The 22,922-nt window shown below is 39.9% G+C and overlaps 1 long non-coding RNA gene across 2 annotated transcripts in view; it reads left to right on the top strand.

Annotated features, from left to right (window-relative positions):
• The window catches only part of LOC136840634 (uncharacterized), a 198,544-nt gene that overhangs the window by 120,208 nt on the left and 55,414 nt on the right, over window positions 1-22,922 (top strand). The window contains exon 3 of one of the 2 annotated variants that reach the window (XR_010853681.1): window positions 3,437-3,568. The exons of the other annotated variant lie outside the window; for it this stretch is intronic. This is a non-coding gene — a long non-coding RNA (uncharacterized lncRNA). Of the gene's footprint in view, window positions 1-3,436; window positions 3,569-22,922 lie in introns of those variants that run through there. 2 annotated transcript variants of the gene reach the window in all.

The raw sequence follows: 22,922 nt of genomic DNA on the forward strand, positions 1-22,922 counted from the left end.
TTCATGTACAAAAATGATATTTTTATGATAAAATAAAGTTTTGTACATACTTACCCGGCAGATATATACGACACGGCCCGCCCAGCCTCCCCTCAGGAGACAGGTGGAAGAGAAAATCTGACATGAAAACGGAATGGTTCTATTCCCGCCACCCAGCGGCGGGTATGGTAGATCACCTGACCTACCTGTCGTGTGCCTTGCGAAATTTGAATTTCTGTCGGGAACGTCGGAGACTATAGCTAAGTATATATCTGCCGGGTAAGTATGTACAAAACTTTATTTTATCATAAAAATATCATTTTGTGAACTGGTTTCCTCAACACTTTTGTTTGCAGTTCCATGTTGAGATGTTTTAATTGGGCATTTGCTGGTAGGTTGGTAGATATGGATAGATTTTAGGTTCCTGCTTATACTTGTCACTGGTTTTGTTAAAAAAATGACCTTGGCAGGCCTTGTTCCTGATTTGCATGGTAGATCTCTGCTACTGTAGCATATATGAGCCGTTTTTCTAAAGTTCTAAAATAACATGGCCTCAAGGCTCTTAGATCAAATATTCAAATGTATAGCTATACTTGAGATTGAGTCTGCTTTGATATCTGCTTTCTCAAGACTGTAATGTTATGAGAGACCTTACCATCATTGTATAGCAACACAATGGCATTGCCAGTCATTATATAGCTTCTAAAATGTGTTGATAGCAAGATAATCAAACTTTGTAGGTCTAACTAATATATTATAAAATGCCGTTTAACTTAAGTACTGTACTTTATTTCTTTCTCACAATGAAAGGAGAAAACCGTAGTAGATTAAATTATTTCCAGCCTTTCAAGGTAAAGGGTTGAAAACTTCTATATTTCGTGTTCATAAGTATGATGACTTATGTTGGTGGATATGTAGTTGCAGTGAAATATTAGTGCAGACAGGATTTATTTTTTCTTATACAGCACTGAGCAGTTTTAGCTAAGGTTACCGTGAAAGTCATTGGATCCTTGCTGTTCTTAAATATAAACAAAGGATGTTATTTTTAATGTTATAAATTAACATGTTGCAAGTGTTTAGTTACCAGATAACAAAGAATTCACATGAAAGAGATTTGTATTATATCGTCAGATTCTTTTAGGTAAAACAAGGCAGCTGTAACTTAGTCACCCTACCTTGATGGGTTGGTTTAGCAAGCCATGTCTGATACTGTTTGTCATTGATATGTCAATTCTAATATTAAAGCAACCAGCTATCAGGTCATGACTACAGTGAAGTGAATAACTTAATTACTGTTGATTTATTATGGCTCCCCATTGTGTGTGCATGTTGAAATAACTCTGCCACTAGGTAAGAGCGTCTACTTTGCTACTTATCACATTTCTGACTAAGAGAACTATGCCCTAGGGTGAATTACCTCTCAGCTGGAACTGTTGAAGGCTTGCCTTTATTAACAGCATTGCTCAAATAGCTCAAGATAAGCATAAGAAATCTGCTTACTAGATGCAATGTCTAAACTTCCAGTAATGCTAAAGTATTCTTTTGGCTTTTGGGTGAAAAAATAACAGTCTGATTATGAAGACACTTATTTTTATCATAACTTTGTTACTCTCCTGCAAATTTCATGCCATGTTCACTTTTCTGAGTAGTTGGCTGTAATATCACAAAGACTGAGATCTATAGAACATCATGCCTTGGGTACATCCAACTCCTTAAAGATATAAGTGGGGAATATTCTTGTATGATCATAAGAGAAGAAATGCTGAAAAATTTTATATGGCGCCTTAAAAAGTTACATACAACATCAGAATTAATATTACAGTAAAGACAGTTTTTCATAAGTCTCCTTTCCTGGATATATGTTGCCGGAAACAAAAGGTTGATTTCCTTAGAAGATCATCTCTATTGATCTTTATACTTAGACAATGTAAATAAAACTATAATTTATAGTTCTTATTTAAGGGTACTAAGTTGAAGTACAGAAGTCCTTCTGTGTGTGTGTGTGTGTGTATGGTGAGGGGGAAGGGGGAAGACGTATAAAAAAGGAATCCTTAGGGTCAGCATTGCAGTGCCCCTGGGGAGGGAGTAGTCCTCAGTAGGAGGTATTATAACTAGTCAGTATTCAGCGTCGAAGCCAGCTCTGAGGCTATTTTCTAAGCTGACAAGTGATTGTCGAGATGGGATAAGCCCACATGTACTTCCTTTGTGTTTTCCTAGTTGTATTCCAGGTTTCTCTGTTAGTACTGTTGGAAAGCATAAGACTCTTTCAAATGTTAAAGAAAACTCCTTTGTAGGGGGAGTCCAAGGAGGGTAAAGTTACCAATGACAGAAGCCATAGCTGTTCACTTCTATGGCTGTATTTGTACGTCAGCAAATGCTTGCTTAACATGCAGTGTCTTACGATCTGGTGAAGTGATTCTGTAGTTTTTTACAGGCAGAATGTTGTATCAAGGAAATGTATATTGGCCAGAAAAAACTAGTTTATTTTTTTTTTATAGCATATAAGAAAATCAATGATTTTCGTACATTTCAACATTTTGTATTTGGTTCTCTGAGATTTCATGGAGGATTTTCTTCCATGTCATGTTACAGAAATTGAGTCTAAATATTAATCAGGAAGAATTTGAAAAACAATGTTTAAACAAAAGACAAGTGGTTACAATATATATTTGTGAAGATGTTAACATTTGTATAACTGGTTTTGTCAGTTAAACATAATGGCTCAATGTAGAGAATTCTGCCAGTTGTAGAGTCGCTGTCAAAATGGCTGGGAATATGTATCGCAGTCAGTGGCTAGTTGCTTAATATTTCTCAGATGACTTTGAGACCCGTTTTCTGTTAGAAGACAGGGAAGGGATTTCTGGCTTCTAAATTTCTATAAAAACTGAAAACGATGTCGAAAGCATATGTTAATAGATTGTAGAAAAAAAAAAAAAAAATGCTATTAACACAAACTAGAGGAATTTTTCTGGCCATTTCGTTTTCGAAATTCTTATAAGACTCTACGGGACTCCCACACCACGTTTCACAGGACACCCTCAAAAACAGTCATATAACATCAAAGGCTTACCTTAGTGGGAAACCTTACCCTTACATACCCCCTTGGACTTCTGTGACAATTTTTCTTTTCCATTTGTTAGGGGGTGGCTTTTTCAGCAATGACAGAGAACAGAAAGCACAAGGAAGCACTGCAATGCTGGCTCCCAGGAGATAAAAAATACTTTTTGTTAAGAATGTCCTCCCCCAAATCTGACTTTTTATTTCCAATTTAAATAAGACTAATTGACTTTCTTTTGACCTATACATGTTTTATTATACAACATTGTCAAAAGTATACCAAACACTTTTATGATATGCTTACTGAAATATGGTCTTCCATTCACGTGTAACTTAACTTCCCTTGTGAGGCTTCAAGAAAAGTAGAGGTGAAAGACTGATTCTTTTTTATTCTCGACAGGTATTTATGAGACAAAAAGCAGATGGAAAAGTAGCGGGCGACCCGAGACCCCCTGCGGCGTCCATACAGGATTTGTTTTTTCTAGCAAGCATAAAAATACGTACAACATTTGTTACAAGACATACAAAAGGTAACTATACATATCGGCAGAGCCATAAAAGATGCATGAGGTGCACAAAGAATCTGAAATAAAGACAAGTAAAATACATGATGTGATTAGTGTACATTGGAAAAGGAGACACACAAGGAAAGAGAGGCGCGATTTGTCGCCCTTACAAATACTAACCCCCCAAGACAATAATTAGAGGAGCAATTATTGGATGAAGCAACATTAATCATGGAGGTGCTGAGGCAGCTGGAGCGGGCCATGCTTCTAGAGAACTGTGAGTGCGGGGGTGGAGCAGACACCTGGATGCATTTTCTGGGCCATCCCAGGCCCCGCTTCGGTGGGGAAGCAGGTGCGCCCTCAGGCAGGTATTGCAGGGGAACTCGGGCGCCTGCCTACTTCTTCGCAAATTTCGCTGTCTAACAGGAATGATGGTTTTAGTCTATCGATAGTGATCCAATACTCCTGCCCGTGGATGTCAAGGAGGAATGCTTTGCTGGCCCGCCTGATGACTCGGTGGGGGCCCCTGTAGGAGGGCCAGGTTAAGGGTGGGTGGTGAGCGTCCACCCTGACAAAAACGTAGGCACAGGAGTGTAAGGCGACGGTTCTGTCGGTGAAGGTCTTGTGGCAGGGCGCAAACCTTTGTGCGAGTTCCCTCAACCTCTGGAAGGGGGTGTCGGCAGAACTCTCCGGGTACGGCCAGTGTTTCCCCATAGACTTTTTCAGCCAGGGAAGCATTGCCATTTGCTTTCGGTGCGGTGCGGAGACCCAGGGCAGCTGTTCCTTCCACTTCTCGTCAGTGCAGCATGCCATGAGAGCTGCTTTAAGAGAGCAGTGCGCCCTCTCGACCGTGCCGTTCAATGCTGGGTTGTATGCCATTGTGCTGTGTAGAGTTGTACCCATCAGGTGTACCAAGGAGACCCAAAGCTCTGACAGAAAGGCAGGTCCCCTATCTGTAGTGATGCTGTCTGGCACTCCAAAGCGGCTTACCCAACTGGAGAGGAGGGCCTCTGCGCATGATGTTGTTGATGCCTCATCCATGGGGGTTACTTCTGGCCACCGGGTGGAGCGGTCTGTGATCGTCAGGAGGTATCTGGCTCCCCCAATTGCAGAAGGGGCCTGACGACGTCGATGTGGCCAAATCGCCGACAAGGCTGAGGAAAATAGCCAATCCCAGAATCAGTGTGCCGGGATGTTTTGCTCATCTGGCATGGGATGCAACTCCTAGCCCACTGGCAGACAAACTTGTCAGTCGTGAGGCGTGCCGTTGTGCACCCTGATGGATGGGAGAGGCCGTGGATGATGTTGAACACTTGTTTCCTCCTCGATGCGGGCACCAGGGGGCGTGGGCGGCCTGTGCTGGTGTTGCAGAGGAGAGTTGTGTCCGAGTTTGCCAAGGGCACGTCTTCCCATTTTAGAGCCGTCACTGCTGTCCTGTAGTCCGCCATCTCCAGATCCACTGCTTGTTCCCTCGCGAGATCTTCGTAGTCGATGCCGAGGTGAAGGGAATTGATCTCTATTCTTGACAGAGCGTCAGCCACTGTGTTTTTTCTTGCCAGGGACGTAGTTGATGGTGCAACCGAACTCAGAGATGGCAGTTAGGTGCTGCTGTTACCTTGCAGACCAGACATCCCAGTTTTGCAAATGCGTGAACCAAGGGTTTTTGGTCTGTTAGGATTGTGAATTCGGTTCCCTCCAGCAGGTACCTGAAGTGCCTCACGGCCTGGTAGATAGCCAGCAGCTCTGTTGAAGGCACTGGATCGGGTCTCGGCTGGCGAAAACTTGCGACTGAAGAAGGCCAAGGGCTGGGGCATGCCGTTCACCAGTTGCTCTAGTACTGCACCGCAGGTGATGTTGCTGGAGTCTGTCGTCAACCTGGGGGCAGCGGTGGGGTTGTGGTACTGGAGAGGGCTTTTTTCGTCTAGATGAATGCCTGCTGCTGTGGAGCTTCCCACGTTAGTGTTTTCGGCTTCCCCTTCAGGATTGACGTCGGGATACATGATGTGGGTGACGTCTGGGATAAAGCGCATGTAGCAATTTATCATCCCAAGGAACTCCTGAAGGGCCTTGGTGGTTTGGGGTTCCAGGAAATTTTGTATAGCTTTCACTTTAGAGGTGGTGGGGCGCACTCCTGCTGGGGAAATCTCATGGCCCAGGAAGTCTACTTTTTCTTTCCCGAAGATGCACTTGTCAAACCTGACAACTAATCCGCTGTCCTGCAGGCATTTCGTGACGGCGTGGACGTGGCAAAGGTGTTCCTCTCGGGACCTGGAAAAAATGAGGATGTCGTCGACATCGTAGATGCAGAAGGGAGGATCTCCCAAGATGGTATCCATCAGGCGCTGGAAGGTGGCGCCTGCGTTCCTGAGACCAAAGGTGGAATAGGAAAATGTGTAGATTCCAAAGGGTGTGATGGCGGCGGTCTTTAGGATGTCGTTGGGATGCACAGGGACTTGGAAGTACGACTTCAGTATATCCATCTTGGAGAAAATTTTGGCTCCGTGGAGGGCGCCTGTCAGGTCTTGAATGTTAGGAAGGGGGTAATGATGTGGTGTTGTACCAAATTCAGGCGCCGATAGTTACCGCAGGGCCTCCATCAACCATCAGATTTCTTTACCTTGTGGAGAGGGAACGCCCACTGGCTTGATGCCTTTTTACAAATGCCCCTACGTTCCATTTCTGCGAAGGCCTGTTTGGCATCTTGTAACTTCTGGGGGGGACAGACGTCAGAACTTGGCATGGGTTGGTGGGTCCATCGTGGTAATGTGGTGTTAGATGCTGTGCTTTGCCAAAGCCCCAGGTGACTGGCGTAGTTCTGGTTTGAACATGTCCGGGAATTCCTGTAGGAGGGACGTGTAGCTGTTGGGGGCTGCAGAGCATATGGAGGGCATCCCGGGTCCAGTGAAGAGCTGATGGGAATGGCACGTCCCTGTGTCAAGGAGGAGTTGTCTGGTGACGTCGACTAGAAGTCCGTGGTGCTCTAAGGAATCTACGCCCAGCAGAGGGAACTTCACATCCACTACGATGAAAAGCCAGTGGTATCTGTGCCCCAGGGTTGAGATAGCCCGGGTCGTTGGGCCATAAGTGCGGATGGGAGTTCTGTTTGCTGCTATGAGGGAGGGCAGTGATTCGGGTATTTTTTTTAAACCTTCCCGGGATGGTGGGAAAACTGACTGCATTGACCCCATATCAACAGCAGGCAGTGTTTGGAGATCTCGTCAGTGATGAAAGACCCTGCTGGGTGGGGGAAGTTGAGTTTCGCTGCCACAGCTGCTATTTGTGGCCGCCTTTGTCATTTTTTGTGAAAGAACATGGAAGCCTGCAGGCTCTGGCATTGGTCCCAAACTTTCTATGGTAGAAACACCACACCGGGTTTGGCCATGTCCTGTGCTCTCTGAATGGTGGTCTTTTCTTATACACAGCGTTGACGGCTCTGTTGTCATTGCCGTCTTCCTCCGACAGGTTGCAGGCACCCAGGGTGGCGGCGGCGTGTGTCGAGGCCTTGGTGGCCTCGTATAGTTTCTGGGCGTCATCGACTAAGGCATCCATGTCCAGGTTCTCTGCATCCCTTATCTGGCGCCGAACTTCCTGCGGGAGGCACCGAAGGAAGATAGCTTTTGTCAGGTCAGTTGTTCTCTTCCTCCCATTCTCGTCGTGACCTGGGAGTGTTACTGACCCCCGCAGCTGGTCCCAGGCTTCCCTGGGTGATGCATCTCCGAGGGGCTGGGATAAGAGGTTGAATGTGTGCTGTACTCTCTCGGACACGAGCATGGAGTAGGAATTCATCTGTTTGTTTTTTAAGTCTGTAAACTTTATGCCGTAGGTATTCTGCTAAAGGCTCTCTGATGGTAGGGTGCAGTCGTAGTTAGTCCATTAATGGCTGGGCCAAAACCGCGCTACCTGTCCCTGACCCGGGGTCACCAGTGTGAGGCTTCAAGAACAGTCAGAGGTGAAAGACTGATTCTTTATTATCCTCGACAGGTGTTTATAACAAAAAACAGACGGAAAGGTAGCGGGCAACCCAAGACCCCTTGCGGCGTCCATACAGGATTTGTTTTCTAGCAAGCCAAGCGTAAAAATATGTACAACATTTGTTACATGACATATAAAAGGTAGATATATATCAACAGAAAGGCTGTACAATGATGCGTAAGATGAGGTACACAAAGAATCTGGAATCTGAAATAAAGAAAGGTAAAATACATGACGTGATTAATGTGCAGCTGAAAAGGAGAAACACAAGGAAAGAGAGGCGCGATTTGTCGCCCTTACACCCTTAATGAAGTCTTCATATGACTTTAATATAATTATTTTCCACCTATGAAGCTGTACATACGCTGGACCACTTCATACATTTACCACCATGGCTGTTTTACAAGGATGATTAATTTACTAAAAAATCTTTTTCTTTCGTTTGTCCCTTGATATTACATTTTTTTTTGGCATTCCTCTGAAACTTGCTCTACTTTTCTTCCAACTCTGTTCATTTCAATTTCTGGTGATTTTAATTGGGTGTTGTAAAACTTTCTGATAACCCTCATCATAGCAGCAGGATCCTTAAAATGTTATAAAGTCTCTTTACCATGGCTTTCTAAATATGGCCTTTCTTTGTATTGTTCTACACAACCAAATTGCCCATACTTAATGCTACATTTTAGCCTTTCATTCTAATGCCCCTGTTACTCTTATTTTCACAGAATATATGTATTTATGCAAGTCATCCTAAGCCTTACCTTAAGAGCCAAGAACCTCCACTATGAAATGAACTTCCTTTTATAATAAAAGTCTGGAAAATTTAGTATTTTCAAAATGACTCGAATCCTTAAAAAAAAACATGAAAGTCTGCCTATCAATGTAGCATTAAGATAAATGACATTACCTAACTTACCTGAGACACTTAACTTGGATTACTTAATAATTCATTCAACTAAACCACCATCATTAGAAAACCCAAATTATCATCAAAATCATACATAAATACATCTGAGAAATGAATAATTCATTTTGCATAAAATACCACTGCCAGTAGTGCCAATAACACTTTGAATTTTAATTCATATGCCTAAGTATCACTGCCAGTACTAAACATCCCTTAAAAGTAAAACTTTGAATTTCAGATTACTGTACTTTTTAAATCATTTATGTACACTACTGTTGTCCGCAATAGAAAACTTTTCTTCAAATAACACTTCCACTTTGGAACTTTCAAATGACACCACTGTCTTCAAATATGAAGAGATGCCATGATAATAATGTTCCTCACAAGATAATCAGCAGTACTTATAGTATTGACTTTTTATCAACTTATGCTCTATGTTTAGCATGATACACTATCTTCATGGCAAGCTTCCTACGAATTTAAGAGAGTAACATTATTTACAGAAACTTCTCCATCAGTTATCAAATTTGAGATGAAAAATAATTAACTAAATTCTGGACTATTTCCTAACGTATAATGTAAACATATAAATATACTGTGATATCTTTACTGTAGTGAAAAAAAACCTGTACGAAACTTGAAATTTACCACTGCATAATTAACATGAGAGCAATGCAATATCTCGAAGTACTTAGAAATTCAATTCTAAAGGTACTCTGATATAGTTCAGTAACTGAAACAACAGCTAAAGGCCATGTGGAGTATTTAAGAACCTTAACCCCAACTTCTTACTATGATGAAAGCTAGTTTAGCTATCTGGAAGACTTACTAAGCAAAATATCAGAAATCAATTTACCCATTCCATGAAGGTTGATACCGTACAGGTTTTATTCCTCCCGCCTGACGCGGAAAATACAGCTATCATAATAGTGAGGTAAGATTCATTTTCAAAATTTAATTTAAAATACTATATAATCTGAAATATACTGTATATCCTAAATGTTGTAATACTGAGCTCCTGAATTGCTTATACTAACCTGACAAGAAATTAATGTGATATTAAGCTTATTGAATTATATTAGCTACTGGATGGTCAATATAAAACCAGAAGCAAGTTTAGAAAATAACTTAAACATATTGAGGTAGATCACTGTGATTAAGGATACATTAGGATTTTGTGTCGGTAGGCTCCGTTGTGACCCTGATAAACTAACACTTGCACAATACTCTATACACTTAACGCTATTCTAGTTTTAATACCTAAAGGTGGTAAAATATATTTCTTGCAATTCAGAAGTAGCAATTGCCAACACTTATGTTAATGGGACCAATATTCTACTTCATCTATCTTAACAGTCCGAAATATAAAAATTTGATAAATAAAAAGGTAGTCTTCTTGTGAAGTTAATCCTCCTCTTAAGTAGCAAATGCTGTAGAATACCAAGGTGAGATTTCTCTCTCTTCAATTTGTCCCAATCATGTTCTCAAGTTGTAGATGAAGACTTTTTCCCTGAGGAGATGAGCAAGTAGTTAAATACAATAATATCAAACTGAGATCTATTGGCTAACAAGGTGTTAAGATAAAAGATAATTAGATATAAATAGGCCCAGGTATCTTATACGAGGGCCACTTTTACTAAGGGTCTCTTTAGACTAGTGTTCAATAACATGAAAATGTTATGTACTTGAAATATTTAGTCATTACAGCAAATATTAAGGTAATTAAAAACTTGATTTCAATGTATATTCAACAAAATAAAACTGACAATCTTCTTAATGGAAATGTCAATTAGCAACTTACAATAAATATTTGTATCTTGATTAATTATTATTATTATCAACAATATTATTATTAAAAATTTGTCACTATTATTATTTTTATAATGAACAGTTGTTTTTAATATTGTTGTTGGATACAACAGCCATTTATACTAACTGTACGGTATTTACTGAAGGAAAAGTGCTAAAAAAAAATCATTTATCATAACTGAAAACCCACATGATTAAAAAGCTGAACTGCCATGCCAAGTGCCAGGAGATTAAAATCTGTGACTTGATTAAATGATATATTTTCATTATTATTACTATTACTACTTTGGACTTATGATAACATTTATAGTGCTAATATAATTTCAACCTTTTATGTAATCTGGCACAAATTTTTTAGCACCAAAAATGTTCCTTCCCTCTTTCTGATTTTTATTAAATCCTTCAAATACTCCCCTAGTTCATTCAATCGTTTTCAGAAAAGAGCCACTGACTACTCTTACTATCTCATAATATTCGTCAAATACCAAACCATTTTATATACTACAATAGAACTGGGCCAAGATTACTGGAGAAATGGCAATGAAAAACTAGTCTTATGGAACTTGAAGATTTCATAATCCCAAGATTTTTTACACAGTAATTATCATTAAAATAGTTTACCTACCTTGCTCATATCACTTTTGCACTGACTATCATTTTACCAAATCAACGTTCATTTTAAGAATATTCTAAGAGCTACTAGCACTGAGAGTACACAGACTTCAAATTCCCTTTTTTCATTCTGTCCTAGACTCTAGTCAAAAAATTTAAATTGCATTTTTTAAACTTCTGTAAAACCAAAACCTTTGACAGTTTCAGGATCATCTGGACAACTGATCTTGCTCACCCAAACAATACATCTCTCCAGCCACCTGGTTTTATGTTCATAAAACACACTTACCTTTGTTAAAAGTTTTACACAAATTTGGATTATTTACATCAAAATCCGTCAACACCCTAACAACTTGCAAGCTGTAGATTGCCTGAAAGACAAGGAACAGGTCAGTTAAATCATGAAATATTGAGGTACTTTTGCTTATATCAAAATAAGGGCATAATTAGCTACAAGCAGGTTTCAAGCACCCTAAACACAGGTCTTATTACTAAGAGGGGCAAGGATGAAATTTTTGCCATTGGGTAGAAATGTCTTTCCAAACAAACAAAGAAGTATCTCATAGGAAATTTAACCTTTCATAAGAAATTTAATCTTTTACTTCCTCTAAGTCTAATTCCACGGAATGATGTCTCCCTTACAAGGAGTAGTAAATAAGAAATATTGTCATTACCGGATATATCTTCTTCAATTTTGACTAACTTTTAAAAGACACTTATGTTAAATTTCTCGGCACTTTCTCTCACGATCTCACGAAGCCATTCCTCTGCATACCTTGAAGAATGGACAGTACTTAAATCACTATGCTCTTCAGAGAAAATCAGAGCAACAGTCTACAGTAAGCTCTCAAAACATTGTCAAAAGGACATGAAATGGTACTTGTCAGAAGGTAGTGAAGTTATGCAGTTACTCTCCCTCAACAGAATATTACCGGGACACCCAAGATGATTTTGAACAACCTTCAAGAGCCAAGATATGACCGTTTTGGTCAAATACCATGAAACAGCAATAATAAACTATCATACTGATCAAAAGGAAATAGAAATTTCTTGAGCCTTTCCCTTAAAGGGCTAAAAATACTCATCCGGTAGTTTAGTTGAGCAACATTCAGTGTTAACTACCTGAACCTCCTAAGTTCCAGAGTTTGATTACTCTGTTCCACAAGACATTTTCTTTTCTTTTCAACAACACATACTAGAACCTACACACAATAATGACTGGTATTGTCATGGGTTAAGGAGAGGTGTTGCTATAGAATATAGATAAGGTTTCTCATGACATTATTATTTTGCTCTGAAAGACTCAAGAACATGTTGTTCCAGACATTTTTGAAATGGTTTTGTATACACTGCAGTAGTAGAGTTACTATCACACTTACATAAACAAATTAACAATACAACATGCCAAGATAATACTCCTAACAGTCAGGCATAACCAGGAAGCCTGAAACCTACACACACAAGGCTATATATTCAACGAAACCAGCTCAGAAATGTTCGAATGAGTTTGCAGAACTACTGTATTTCTTTAGGCTTTAGATAAAAAAATACTTAAATTTTAAACCAGAAGGAGCCTAAGGCCAAGATATTTCAAGACCTGAAGCACCCTCATATAATGATACAAGGTCCAAGGGAGGGGCAACACTTCAACCCCTAAAAGCAAGGGTCAATGCAATTACAGACTTACTCAGTGGCTTGAATGTTCTGTTACAAGAGTACCTTACTTGGCTGGGTCTGTAATACCCTATCTGTAGTCACAGCAGGTATTACACCAGTTCACATACAAATGGTTGTAATGTTAACCTTGTTGTATACAGACAACAGTTATGTACTTATTCATAGGGATCCATCATTTATGTGGAGGATATAGCTAAGAAATGGGGGTAGGCATCAACAATGAAATGGACTACATACTGGTCACAGGTAGACTGAAAAGGTCAAATGTTACCATTGGTGACCGGCAGACAGTTTAAGACAATGCTAAATGTAATTATTTACAGAAATTTCTGAATAATAAAGAAGGCCCTTTAAGTGAGGGTACAGTTTAGATAATCCAGATAGGAAGTCACTCACAGATCTTAAAAAGGAACTGTTGTTAAGGTGTACATTCTGATGAAATTAGGCACATTAAGGCTTCCCAATATCACTCAGCCATGCACAAGTCACCAACTGTCTGAGCAATTCAATCAAGTTACGAAGAAGGATCAGGAGGAAGTCAAGTTTTGAGCACCATATCATCTGCTACAATCTGAGTGACCAGGAGCATAGGATAGCTACATCATGAGGTCTTGTTTACTGTCCTATACATTCAATGAAAATAATTGGGCTGTAAACTCTTACCTTATTACAATGGACGAACGGCCACACAACTAACTTCACAGCTAATTAGAAGAGCTGACACAATACCATGCGAGTGCGCTCACAACCTATCTAACCCTACAAATCCGAAATTCTGACAGCCCCACTCAACCACTAACCTTCCCACCTAAGATTGCCACTCCACATACCCAGCAGGGTTGCAAGAAAGAAATAGCTGCCAATAATTCTAAAATCTACCACACGCCCCCATGATCTTAAGATCAAAACAAACAAAAAAGAAATCAAGGAAACCAATATATGAAATTAAACAGAACGAACCAATTAATACAAAACAAAATAGACAAAAATTTCATTAACCAATTTAATCAGTCTCTTAATCATCCATCCATTTAGGAGGATGTCTAACCCTCTGTGGGTACACTCTTCTGCTGACCTGTGTTCTCCTGACACAAGAGGTTCCTTATCTTCAGTTGGACACTGGGCATCCTTCACCTCCTCTCCATCCTCACTTAACCTCTCACAATCCTGAGTCCCCTCTTCAAGCTCAACTACAGGGCAAATATCCAGTATTTGATGAGGGGTACCATTAACCACTATATTTTTTTTTAATTTATGCCCATTACCTTTCCTTTCTTGCAGTTCGATGTGCATTTTGCATCTGGAGGTTTTACCCATACCTTCTCACCTATCTTTACTGTTGTTGGTTCCTCCTGTGTTTTTCCAGAGTCTGTATTCAGAAACCCACCCCCAAAACTCATAATGAAACGCAGCCAACTGTGGAACAGAGGTGGAATCTATACCATTTCTTGGAGTCACATTGCACCAATATAATACTGCTTCCTGTGGAGGAATATTGCCTCCTTCAGCCATTCTCTTAATAGTGCAATGGTGTCTTTCTATAATTTCATTACCACTTGGTCTGTATGCTGCTCAGAATAGCCGCTTGACCATCCACTTACTCAGTACATATCCAACTACTTCAGAATGAAAAGCCAGTGCTTCTTGCACAGGACCCCTCTCCAAAAACACTTCATCAAGTATGTTTGCAATGAACTCTGCTCTCTCACTATTCAACTCTCTCCAAATGGCCTATCTCCCAGGGCCACAATCTATAACTGACAAATAAGGAATTTGATGACAATGGATAACATCAATTGACAACCTTCTCCAGACTTCGGGAACATCAAGCTTTCCACGCTTACGAATGCGGGGTGTAGGGTCAATAGACTGACACTTCTTCCACAAATACAAAATTTTTTCACTGCAGCCCTAGTTACATTAGGAGAGACTTTCCTTGCCAAAAACAACATGCGATTGATTCCCATATGGTGCATGTCATGCAACATTCTCAAATCAAAATCTGCTGCAGCACCTATCTCAAAATTGTCTTCCAAATTATCCTTAGCATTAGCAAACCATTCTTTGTAAACTCTTGTAAGAACATCCTCTTTGTTTTTAGTTGTAGAAACCAACTCGACTGAAAGAGTCATATTAAATTCCACAATAAGGCTTTTCAAAGTGCCCAAACATCCCTTCACTAACATCCCAACACCACCTTTAGTCTGTGCTCTCTTTTTTTTTCAGTGAGAACCATACTTAACCAGCTGCTCACTGTTGTTAAATCTCTAATTCTCTCAATTTCAGACGGCCCCCACCTCATTGGCATATTTTCCCCTTTGATGGCGGCCTCTAATTCTGCTACATTAATATGATTTAAGTCTGACTGTTTCCTTAACCATGCCACATCTTCCATTATATTTCCATCAATCTCCAATGCGACTCCCAATGCAATACTGCTTGCATCACACCAAGCTCTCCCCTTGACAACCCAAGGAACATACCACTTTCTCTTAACAGGATCATCCTGTCCCACCCTCAACAACACCACCTGCAACATATCAACTGTCTCAGCACCAACAAACTCCTCCCATCCTGACCCTCACGCTGTCCTCTTAATGTAGCTACATGCCACCTGCAACCAACCAGCTACTGGGTAGTGGCCCACCAGCTTTCCACATACTAAAAATAATTCCCTTCGACTAAGATGGGTTAAGTCTTCCAAAATTGGGAGTTTATTAGCTCAAAAAAATAAAAATTCTCCCTGCTCATTCGTCTTCAATTTCAATCCCAATACAACACGACCATCCAAGGGCTCAGGAGGTTTGGTAACTAACCCATAGTTGTTTAAATGGTTTGTAATTTCACCCGAGGTCACTTTGCTCTCATTGAGTAGAATATCATCAATGTAAAACCAGTTCCATCAAAGATACGTTTGAGCTTGCCTAAACCAGTTTTCAAAATTTTTGCCATTATTCTCGGTACTGAATTCAATACAAAACCTAGTCTTGTCAGACAATATGTTTTACCTTTATAATTCACCAATTGATACTTCCAAAGCTCTTTCACTGCTCTAATTTGTAAATTGGCAGGTTTTTGATCAACAATGGTTCCATCCTCTGTTTGCCTCCATTCTCGAAGAGTTTCATTACAAACATCAGTTATTTCATCCCCTGTATGACAACTCACATGAGCATTCAGCTTTCTGAAATCCAATAAGGGTCCTATTTTATTCTTGTAAGCTTTTCAACAGCTAGCAAGGGTATAATACCCATTTTCACATTTTTCCAAGGTACTAAAATACCTTCTCTGACCCATCGTACAACATCTTCAAAACCTTGTTTCTTTTCACCCTGAAAACTCTTCTCATAGCAATCTATTTCATTAGTGTGAATTGGTGGACTAGACTTCCATTTCCATTCCACTATCCAATATTGTCCATCAAATGTAGCATTAAAGTTTTTGTCCTTAATTGCTTCAACATCCTCCTCTCATCGTCATATACCTTTCTGTTTTGCTTACTGGTTGCTCAGCAATTACTTCAAAGGTCTTCTATAATTGTGAACTTTGTTTTGCTTACTGATTGCTCAGCAACTGCAGCACAGCTTCTGACCCCTAATTCTATTGTCCAACCTGTAACTACAACACCACCCATATGATCAATAGCATCCAAACCCACCACCACCTAAATACTGGTTAGGATTTGTTAGTCACTACAGCTTCAACATCAATCTTAACTCCTATTCCAATTTGCACCTGATGTCTCCCTTGACATCTCACTTTTGAGCCATCAAAAGCCACCACATAACTTATCCCTGCACAGTGCGCAACAATATTTGAACTTAAAACAGTTACTGAACACCCAGTATCAACCAATGCCTTGGCAATACTACCATTCACCTCAACATCAATAATTGGTAGTGCTTAACCACATTTATAACATATAATTTCTTTACACACTTTTGTTACAATACTTTGCCATATGTGGCCCCCCACAACTGAAGCAAAATCCTTTAAATGAATGACTACTGTTCTCTTCACTATTCTTATGACTGACAGTGGCCTGGCCAAAAGGTCTTACTGCTGCAGCTACAGCCTCACCCTTACTTGCTGTTAGCACTTTTGCCCTTGATACCCCTCATATCAAGAACACCATCAAACAGTTGTAATTGACAAGATATTTTACCAGGAAAACAATTAACAAACGATAAAACAACCAACTTTTCCAAGCTAGTATGTACCTGAGAAACCAAACCAGCTAATGCATCCTACCTTCTCAACTCATTAGCATATACATCTGCTCTACATGTTCACCAGTCCACCTCTTTTGTGATATTTAGCAAAAGTTATGAATGCACTATCAGTAAACGCCACAAATAGCTTTTGCTCAATAGCATCAGCATCAGACTGCTCTGTATCAGTAAACTCTAGATACAACGCCAAGGTTTCGCCCAAGTATAAAGGCAAAAAACTTACTACATCTGAAATTTTCTGCATCTTAGCTACAAATTTAACTTTCTTCAGCCTTGCTACTACATCTCCCTCACTGGTAAACAGTTTCAACATCTCACTTGTCACCTTGGACGCCATAATGATGTCTATACAGCTTGTAAACTCTTACCCTATTACGGTGAAAGAAAGGTCACGCAACTAAATTCACAAGTAATTAGAGAAGCCAACACAATACCATGATAGCGCCCTCACAACCTACCTAACTCCAAGAATCCAAAATTCTGACAGACCCACTCACCCGCCAACCTCACCATCTAAGGTTGCCACTCCACATACATGGCAGGGTTGCCAGAAAGAAATAGCTGCCAATAATTCTAAAATCTACCACAGGGGCTAAGTCTAATGGCACGTTTCTCAGTAGGAGTTAGAATCTTCCAAAGACCTATATCTTCATTTTTCTGGATAACTTCCTCTGAAAAACCTACAACATTCCCCATAATTGGATTATACACTTTCATTTCAGAGTTTGCCTTTTATACATAAGTTTTCCTAATTCAGGTGACATTTTAAAATCTTATAATTCCTGCTTGTCAATGGAAATGTCTCAAAATATCAATAGTGAAGCTGACTACTCAGGACTCACAAAGTATAATGCACAATTATACCTGTGATATAATCGTTTCATAATACAAGGAACTACTTCTATCAGTTTGTCAAATATGATGCCACAAACATCTAGTTAGCTTAGTCATGACGGGTTCACATATAGTTCTGTTTGCAAATGAATTGGTAAGGAATAAGCAACCTGCAACTTCCTTTGGCCAACACTTCCCATACCTGATAACTGTTTAAGACATTTTTCGTAAAAAAATTAAATTTTGTTGTCTCACAATCAGAGAGATACTGACAGAAACCACTTATCGACTAACCAACTAATAAAAAAAAGGTTTGGAAAGCTGCACAACTGAGGTGAATGAATTATTGATAACAGTTCACAAAACTGTAATTTTCATTATCACAATATTCTGATTATGGTTCTTGTCCCTGTACAACTATTAGACCTTGTACAGATTTTCCTTTTGTAAAACTTCATACAAATCCTGGTCTTAGTCAACAAAATAAGACCTTCACATTTTCATGTAACTAGATGATGATGTGAAGACTACATATGTTAAATTATCAGGAAGCAATAGTTAGCATATTATACTATACAATCAACTTATATCTTTCTACACACTATCCAAAGCAGAGAACTGAAACTATTAAAATAATGAACGTAAACTTTTACAAAATAAAAATGATTCCTAAGACTTGGGGCTTAAAACTCCTGGAATTCAAAAGACAGAATTGACTTTTTTGTTGGACTAACCTTAGCATTTATGGTGGGTCTGATGGTTTCACAAAGTATCACTTGAGGATGAAATTAAAACGTGTTTAATAACTTGTCCGAATGACAGTATTTATTCTACTGTAGTTTGATGTAGGTTTTTGTTATTACAGAGTATTCGGAGAATAAGAAGATAACGCCAACAGATCTGCCAATGAAATTAAATTATTAGTTCCTTCCAGAAACCGGTAGTTTTTATTTTGTGCAGATTACATACACAGGGTAAACCATTTTCATTAAAAAAAGTTCTGATAAATCACACTTAAAAGCAAGGCAAAACTGTTGCTTTACAATTATTGCCTCAAAAGAATAGAAATTTTTATGATAAAATTGATTTTTTAAATATTTGCATATTATGATACCTGTAGTTCTCGCCTGATACGGGAATGGCAACTATCATAATAGAGGTAAGATTCATTTTTTTTTAAATATATTCGCAACTGGGTCCCTAATCCTGTTGCTTAGCTGAAGGGCATTTCTTAGTTGAATTGATATATGAAAATTTGCCTGTAAAGCCAAGCACCTGGCACTTTCAGCCATCTAGCAGTTTAAGAAAGTAGGAAGATGGGGTTGGAGTGGTTGGACAGCAAGATGGAAGAAAGGAAGCAGGAATGGCGGCAAAGTAAAACTGCCAGGTGCCAAAGGAACGCTGAGACCAATATTTAGTAAAACCTACTGTACACCATGTGAGGTGCACAGACGGAACTACACCCATACGGGGATATTCCTTAGCTCCCTCTTTGGAGGATGGCTTTACCGATTTAAATACTTTATTTGGATTTAGCATTAAGATAGGCAAAAGTGCTGATACATGCAATGGCATTAATAATCAAAACTGTTGCATTCTTTGTTTTTATTAAGATAATAAATGAACTGACTGATCTTCTAAAAGAACTTTTAGGCTGCACTGGATTGTCTTTATGTTTTCACTGAAAAAACAATAAGATGAAAAAGTGAAAGAAATCTAAACCAGTTATTTATCAAGGAAAAACATTTGGTACAAATCTCTAAAAGGTACAGAGAAATTGGACTAAACAATACTTTCCAATAATAAAGTGAACTTGTCTCGTGTTCAAGAAAATATTTCAGCACTACACTCCAAGTTCTGTTTGCACATTGCAGCTATATGGCTTTACTGTGAATTGCCTTGGCAATATAATTTACTTCAACTTCTAAACAGTATCTTGGTTGTCCAATCTCTCTAACTATGAAGTTTCATAATAAAACTAATATTGTAATACTTACTGAACACCTGAATTCGCCTTAATCCGCTTCCTAACAACCTCCATTACCAATCCACTATTCGAATTTTAACAGCCATCGTTACCAACGCCGCAGGTAAAATCTTAATTCACTGAGCTACATAACAAACGGTTACAGTAACGCTGATGCAGGTGTGCATATTAATTCCCACTTCGTCAGTTTTATTCAGGTCAAAATTGATGTGGGGAAAGGAGGGTGGGAATCATTCAGGTGTTTAGGTAAATTACAATATGGTTTTACTTCGAAAACTTCCCATTGCAATACACTCCCTGAGCACCTGAATTCGCCTGATTAACAACATTTAGGGAGGAGGGATCAATTCTATTGCACGCCTCAACCGTACAGAGATGGCAGCTCACCAATCCGCTCTGCATAAAATATCCGTTTAGTCATACTCTCACCATATCAATCAAAGCTTTCAGTGAATAGACATATTGGAGAGTACTTTGATCGACAGTCAGGTCAGTACTCTTGGTCTGTCAACTTCCCATGTGGCTATTCATAGCCTCTCATGTATGGAGGGAAATGGAGCAGTGTGCTGAGCCGCTGATCCTCCGGATAAGGCCCGACGATCGACGAGCGGAGAAGTATCTCAGCACCGACGGAATAGCCTAGCCTACTAAAGCACCCCCTTGGACTCTATAAACGTACTAAACCTAAGTTCATGTGATTATACTATCACTGTTGCCTAAGAATTCTAAAGTCTAAAATGAATTCCTCTATCTGGTTAACCTAAGAATCTCCTCACTAAGTGAATACAACCTAAGAATCTCCTCACTAAGTGAATACAACCTAAGAATCTCCTCATTAAGTGAATACCACCTCAGTTAGATGAACGCACCCTAGATAATAGACTTCGCTGCTACATGTGGACTAAGAGAATAACCCTCCGAACGTCTGCACTAAGCTAATACCACCTCAGCTAAATAAACGCACCTTAGATAGTAGACTTCGCGCTTCCGCTGGGGAGTGAATCAGAGCGTCTCATAAGTAGAATAAGTAAGCACTGAGACAGACTTCCAAGTATACAAGGTTATACAATGACGATTTTGTACATGTTGATTCAAAGGTTACTAATAGTTGGCTAAGAGAGCAGGGTAGTATCAGAAACAAGTTATCATGAACTCTTAAGGAAAATACTAGGCATTATAAAGGAGTTTACAACATACAGATAAATTCCATATGGATCAGGAGGTAAACAACACCATTGCAGACTCACTTTCCCGAGACCTGGGATCATTCACACAGAAAACTTGCCTCAGTGACGGTTTATTCACCTTAATATGTTCAGACTTCAATTTCACCCCGGAAATAGATCTATTTTCAAATGGCTTCAACACAAAGTGCAAAAAGTTTTGTTCATCTCTTCCCAATCAAGAAGCCATCAGCAATAATGCACTTGCGATTAGCTGGAAGGGATCAACACCTCTCTCATGCTCCTCCAGGATTCTTACTACACAAGTAGCCTTTAAAATCTATAAGGAATGCAATAATAACATGCTTTTTATGTACCATATCGCAGAGACAGAACCATGGATCCATTAGTGAGGTCAGTCTCAGCAGCACAAACGATATACTGTGAAGATCGAGACTGCCAGATAGTTCTCAGGGATTGTATCACCCTCTTAAGCTCCAATCAACTTTGATCACCTTCAAAATTTAAGGACCAGCTCCCAAATGTCTTTCCTCCTGAGGAGGTTTGCTCCAAAATTACTATCAGCAGAGGGACAGCTCCATGCACAAGTATGAAAACCTATATAATATTTTTTAAAAGCTTCATTCACAAAAAGTATGGAAGGACAAATTTCCCCTGTTAGCAATTATTCTATTTTCAATCACCTTATAGACAAGGGACTGTCTTACAACACCCTGAAGGCTACAGAGCAGCTTTAGGTCCTATCTTGTCAGGATGTTCCCAGGTTACTGCCTTTTGAAGACAAATATGTCAAAGCAATGATATCGAGGGTTAATAGAAGGAAGCCTAGCAACACTCACCAGTTCCCTGGCTGGGACCTAGACAAAGTAATCTCCTTCCTCAACACTACAAGGGATGACTCTGTCCTACTACTGACACAGAAAACCTTATTTTTAGTAGCCTTAGCTTGCCCTCTAAGAGCAAATCAATTTAACAATCTCTGCATTTCCAGGAGCACCTTCACCCCAGAACACATTGTCTTACGGAACCACCCTTCCTTCATGGCCAAAAACCAAAAGAACAACTATACGCCAATAGAGATCAGCTTTAGGAAGCTTCCTAACAGACCAAAAATATGTCAGTCAGACAATTGAACTTTTTATCTGGTATGCACAAGCCAAAGTCTGTATGGAAAGAAACATAGACAGGAAGAGACCACATATGGCTAGATGAACACTTCAAGATCACGACTTTACAAAGATGAGACAACTTTTTAGGGAGTGGTAGAGCCGACCAAAATGCAGCAAAACAGTCTACTAATTTCCACTCAATGAGGTGAAACTTCATCAAGACTGCTATATCAGGGTATATCTATGCAAGAAATTATGTCCAGAATGAATTGGAGAAGCGACTGTCTTCAGCTCGTACTATGCTCTCCTCGGCTTGCAGGGGGCTTTTGATGCAGTAGTCGCTGGACTTCATCTTCAAGCCCCTGAAGCATCTGTCTAGCTACCAGTGGCGAGTCCGGAGGTTGACCTCCCTCTCTCAGAACGGTAGGTTTACTTGTGAACGGAGGTTCTGGGTGGGATGGACCTTCGAACTCAAAAGTCTGGAGTCGCCTCAACTACGTGAGCCGAGAGACCACGTACCAGAGTTATATATACAAGAATATATACACATACAATCACTACTTTTCTAGAAAACAAACTAACTGCAAGAATTTTCAATGTATATAGCAACGAAACAGCACAAGAAGATTGACCTTACTAGTAAAAAGACCTTTTTGATCAACAAATTTGCACCTTCACAGTAATTCCTTCATATCTTGAACAGCCTAAGGTAAGCTCAACCACTTCTGCATTATTTTTGTTCTATTACAACTTCAAAAATGTGTCTACTATTGCCGGAATCCAGCCCGCTCGTCTCCGATAGCAAGCTCCGTCAGGGGGTGGTTTGGGGCTCGTGCCGCCTCTTGAGGGGTTTCCTTCCGGGGGTGTTAGCTACAGTGGCGAGTCGGAAAGGTCTCGCCTCCCTCCAGAACACTCCGTTCTGCAAAGTAAACTTACCGATCTCTTCTTCGTATCGGACCTCAAGGCCTTCGTTCCCCTAAAGTGTTGGGTGACTCGGTTGTTTCTCCGGCTGTTATGGGAGAGGTTTCTGGCGAATCGGATCCTGCTGACGTCGAGA

This window comes from Macrobrachium rosenbergii, chromosome 8 (genome assembly GCF_040412425.1).
Source record: "Macrobrachium rosenbergii isolate ZJJX-2024 chromosome 8, ASM4041242v1, whole genome shotgun sequence".
In the NCBI taxonomy this organism is placed as follows: Eukaryota; Metazoa; Arthropoda; class Malacostraca; order Decapoda; family Palaemonidae; genus Macrobrachium; species Macrobrachium rosenbergii.